Genomic DNA, 5,722 nt, shown 5'->3' on the forward strand with positions numbered 1-5,722 from the left:
GCAGGGATCCTTGTGTGCATTAACTAAAATATGGTCATTCCTTTCTCATCCCTTATACAGAGCTGCATGGTTTTAGATGTGTGTTTTGGACACGGCTGACATGCATCTGACTGGAAGGATGCCTGATGTACTGTTATAGACATATAATCAAAATCAGAAACTCCAGGCCACATATCTGTGGTAATTTTGACATAAGGTCCTTTTGCTCTTTAAATTCATGCCTGGATTTTGAATCAGAATTTTGATTTAAAGTGCTGTATGAAAAAAAATGGGGTTTGCAACTCTATATTAACACACAGCTATTAGTCAGTTTAAATGCTTTTAACATGTAAAACATTAATTTTGTATCATCCTAACTTCTCAGCAGAAAGTACTATTCTACATCAGATCTCAAGTTTCCCAGAAACCGATGAGTACCCCATCAACAGCATTACCTTTATGAGCTAAACTTAACAGCTCATTAAAAGACATAATTTGACAATCTAATTGTCCAGATAATATTTTTATGTTATATAATTTATATAATTTATAATTTTTTATAATTTTATAAAAATTAGTATTATTTAATAAGCCTCTTTTAATTGAGTTTTGTACCAGCTTTTCCACTGTTTTTCCCAGGATTAATGTTAGTCTGCCAGACATCAATTAGTATTTTTGCTCCTTTAAATGCTGTCTTCTTTTTTTTTTTTTTGCCTTGTTGGGGTTCTTTAGCATTACAAGACAAGTTCTAGGTCCCCTTTGTTGGTGCGCTTGCAGTCTGTGACCAGCCTTTTCTGATTATTCTCTGCTCTGCTGGGACACCAACAGAGACAGCTGGAAATTACAACAAAAGTAATGAAAACTCGGACATTTCATGTCATCAGCAGTGCTCAGGGATGTAAAAGGCTCAGGCCCCCTTCCTTGCTGGTGAAAATAATGTTCTTTTCCTTAACACTTCTTTCTTGTATTTCCTCTGCTGCTATTGATATCAGCTTCCATATGCACAGAACTGGATCATTGCCCCTCTCCCTACCTCTTCATTATATCACTGAAAACAGAAGTTATTCTAGGATATTCTAGGAATCAGGTATTAGTCCACACATCCAAACATTTAATATACACTTCAGGAAAGGATGCGCAGCGGCTGCTGTTCTTGGAAATCAGAAGGTCCTATGAAAACTATATTTTTTTCAGTGCAACATTCAAACTTTTTGTCTCTGAAGTAAAACTAGACAGAAAAAAAATGTATGCACTAGATAAATTTGCTTTTTATTGTCTCTCTTTAGACTTAACTCTCACAGTGTTACTAATGATGACAGTACTTTAAAGACAAATAAGTGATTAATCTAATGCTCCATTCCTTTGAACTCTTCACCTTAGGTAGACCCCTGAGCAATATCTACCAAACTGGCCTTTTCTGAAGGGGTTCAAATCCTGGAGTATACTATTAGCTCTGAAGACTGTCAGAACATGTGTGAATCATCCTGGCAGTGTTCAAGGCCAGGTTGGACGAGGCCTTGGGTGATATGGTTTAGTGCAAGATGTAACTGCCCATGGCAGGGGGTTGGAACTTGATGATCTTAAGGTCCTTTCCAACCCTAACCATTCTATGATTCTATGTTTCTATGTACTGTGACTCTTTTGTTTGTATTTTTGGTGAATGTAGCTTCTTAGTCTTTAACACTCTACCTTGCATTTAAATAGTTACTCTAAGACTACAGTTCTGGCCAAAAAATGTGGAGCAAGGATTTTCTCTTATTTGTAATTGAAAATTATAATGGTGTATTTCCAAAACTATTAAAAAGGTAGCACCAAAACAAAACTGCAAGTGTCAGTTTGCAGTGGAAATGCCAACAGGCTACACAATCTCCAAGGAGTGGATATGCCGGTATGTTTGCAACATATAGCAAACAAAGTGTAACAGTAATGATCAGGAATGCATGTGGAATCACAGAGTGCTTATAAAACTGGTTTCTGAACTATAAATGCTGGGCTTTGTAGATAAAGTCACATAAATGAAGTGTCAAGAAGAAAGAGGATTATATTGTTAAATATATAAAATCCTGGTTAGATTTGACACAACACCAGATTAAATGAACGTGCAATGGTTGAATCTATACTGGAATGACTGAAGAAGTGAAGCTAAATGTCAGAAATATACACAATAGTTGCCTTTATTCCTGTTACATGTGCTGTGAAATTTTGATTCCCTGTATTGTTTGAATTCTTTACATGATTGTAAAGGCTGGACCATTTTTACAGGAAGGAGAAGGAATACACATATGCCAATTATTTTAAAAGTTACTGGTTAATAATCTAATTACCTTGAGGCCTTCACATGGAGCAAGTCTTGAAACAAGGCAAGATTTTTATTAATAATGCACTTTGGCTAGGCATGCTGGTCTTATTTTGGGTCTCATGTTCACATAATCACTCTTCAGACTCACTATATTTCTGCTTTTGGAAAACCATAATTCTCATTTCTGTTATCACTGTCTCTGTTATAATTTATGTCAAGATTACTTTCATATGTAAGGACCAAACATTACTTGTTACTTTTTGGGATCTGTCTTAAAGAGGAGTAAAATCATAGAATGGTTAGGGTTGAAAAGAACCATAAGATCATCTAGTTGCAATCCCCTGCCATGGGCAAGGATGCCTTGCAGTAAACCATGTTGCCTAAAGCTCTGTCCAACCTGGCCTTGAACCCTGATGGGGATGGAGCACTTACCACTTCTTTGGGCAAGCTATTCCAGCTCCTCACCATCCTTAAAGAACTTCCATCCTTAACGAACTTCTTCCTTATACCTAACCTGACCTTCCCCTGTTTAAGTTTGAACCCATCACCTCTTGTTCTATCACTATGGTCCCTAATGAAGAATTGCTCCCCAGCATCCTTATAGGCCTCCTTCAGACTGGAAGGCTGTTATGAGGTCTCCATGCAGCTTCTCTTCTGCAGGCTGAAGAGCCCCAACTTTCTCTGTCAACAGCCTGTCTTCGTATGGGAGGTGCTCTAGCCCTGTTATCCTCCTGGATCGCCTCTGAATTTGCGCCAACAGCTCTATGTCCTTCTTAAGTAGAGGACTCCAGAACTATACACCATAATTCAAGTGAGGTCTCACAAGAGCAGAGTATGCAGAGTAGAGGGGCAGGATCACCTACTTTGACCTGTGGCTCATACTTCTTTTGATGCAGCCCAGGGTACAGTTGGTTTCCTGGGCTGCGAGTGCACACTGAAGCAGGTTCATGTTAGTTTCTCATCGACCAACACCCCCAGGTCCTTCTCCACAGGGCTGCTCTGAATCTCTTCTCTGTCCAACCTGTAGCTGTGCCTGGGATTGCTCCAACCCAGATGTAGGACCTTGCATTTGACATGGTTAAACTTCATGAGGTTGGCATCAGCCCACCTTACAAGTGCGTCAAGGTCCCTCTGGATGGCATTCCTTCCCTCCAGTGTATCAACCAAACCGTGTAACTTCATGTTGTTGGCAAACTTGATGAAGGCACACTCAATCACACCATCCATGTCAGCAGCAAAGATGTTGCAAGACTGGTCCCAACACTAGCCCCTGAACAGTAACCACCCATTACTGGTATCCAGTTGGACACTGAGCCATTGACCACAAGTCTTTGCGTGCAGCCATCCAGCCAGTTCTTTATCCACTGAGTGGTCCACCTATCAAATTGATGTCTCTCCAATTTAGAGACAAGGATGTCGTATGGGACAGTGTCAAATGCTTTACACAAATCCAGGTAGATGACATCAACTGCTCTACCGCTGTCCATCAGTTCCGTAGCCCCATCACAGAAAGCCACCAAATTGGTCAGGCAGGATTTCTCCTCAGTGAAGCCATGCTGGCTGTCACCAAGCACCTTGTTGTTTTTCATGTGCCTTAGCATTTCTTCCGGGAAAATTTTGCTAGACACAGAGGTGAGACTGACTGGTCAGTAGTTTCCCAGGTCTTCTATTTTCCCCTTCTTGAAAATGGGGGTTATATTTCCCTTTTTTCCAGTTGTCAGGAACTTCACCTAACTGCCATGATTTTTCAAATATGATGGACTGTTTTAGCAACTTCATTTGCCAGCTCCCTCAGGACCCATGGATGGATTTCATCAGGTCCCATGGACTTGTGCATATTCAGGTTCCTATGATCTTGAACCTGATTCTCTCCTACAGTGAGCCTGGTGCCTTCATTCTCACATTCCCTGCATTTGCATTTCCAGACTGGAGCCGCATGGCTAGAGTGGCATGGCTAGAGCACTTGCCAGTGAAAACTGAGGCAAAGAAGTCATTGAGAGCCTTCTCCAAATCCAGGGTAGCCAGTTCTCCCGTTTCCTTCTGGAAAGGGCCCACATTATCCCTAGTCTATTTTTTATTTGTGACAGAGAAATATAGAAACCTTATAGAAGCCCTTCCTGTTATCTTTGACATCCCTGGCCAGACTCAATTCTAACTGGACATTAGCTTTTCTGACACGAACCCTAGCTTCCTGGAAAATGTCCATGTATTCTTCACAGGCTTCCTGTGCTCACTGTATCTTCAGACCAAATCAGCAAGGTTGAGGTCAACAGTAAATCACAGATATATACTTTTCTTGTAGATTAAGTAATAAATAATATTTTCTTAAGATGCCACATAATCAGGTTGCAGAGGCAGACACTTTCATCACATATGAGAAATGATTAGTCAAATTCATGGACAATAGCTCTGTAAACAGTATCAATAAGAGGCCCTAAGCATCCTTAATACAACAACTTAAGGTAATGGGAGAGTAGAAGGGGAATGGAGGACTGAAAGTGGCCAAGCTTGAGTATTCTCCATAAGCAGCATCTCCTAGTGCCATTGGAGTGTTAGGACAGATGGATTAGTGATCTGACTCAGTAAGGCAATTGTGTTTTTATTTGAACTCAAATAAGGATGTTTGAAATGGATAAGCGATGTGAACACAAGGTAGCACAAAAAGAAGACAAAATTAATTTTGGTAACAGAAAAGATAGCTAGATACAGCAATTTTTTTTTTACAGTGGACACTCCGCTGCTATCATTATTGCAAGAACAGATAAGTAACGTATAGGAGCAGAGTAATTAGAAATCCATAAATGAAAAGAAGAAAATACAGTAAAATTTTGAGAAGAAAACTCTCACTTGCTACATGGAGCAGAGAGAAATGAATGAAATACAACTGTTGAGAATAAAAACCAGCAGTACATTAGAAATTAATATAAAAATGAACAACAGTCTAACTTCAGATTTCTGTGCTCTATTATTCCTAAATGAACAGATGATCTAGATTAATCAACAGATAATGTGCAACTGACGTTATTAAAAATCTCCAGCTTGGCTTTACATGCTAGGTAGATATACTGGGACCAAAGATATAACAAAGTATCAGAATACTGTGCTCCAACAGATAGATAGAACTCCTAATGATATTATTTTCCAATAAGTTTGGTGGTATTAATATCCAATATTCTTATAAAATAATCATGCATGCAAAGTCAAATGATATAACATACTGGGCTAAACACTGATTCATTTTAAGTATCAGAATAAGTCTACACAGTTTAATTCATTCAGCTACATTAAAAGTTAGTAATATTCTACCCACTAATTTTGTTTAAAGTATAGTTCTGAATACTTCAATAAGAAGAACGGTGAGGATTAGTGAAAGAGGATTTGAAGAACAGTGATTACTTGCAAACTTGGAAGTTTGCTATAATGAAAGACTGAATGAAATAGAGA

This window comes from Neopsephotus bourkii, unplaced genomic scaffold (genome assembly GCF_033783945.1).
Source record: "Neopsephotus bourkii isolate Nb327-2 ecotype Australia unplaced genomic scaffold, CSIRO-AGI_Nbou_v1 NB_1765, whole genome shotgun sequence".
NCBI lineage: Eukaryota > Metazoa > Chordata > Aves > Psittaciformes > Psittacidae > Neopsephotus > Neopsephotus bourkii.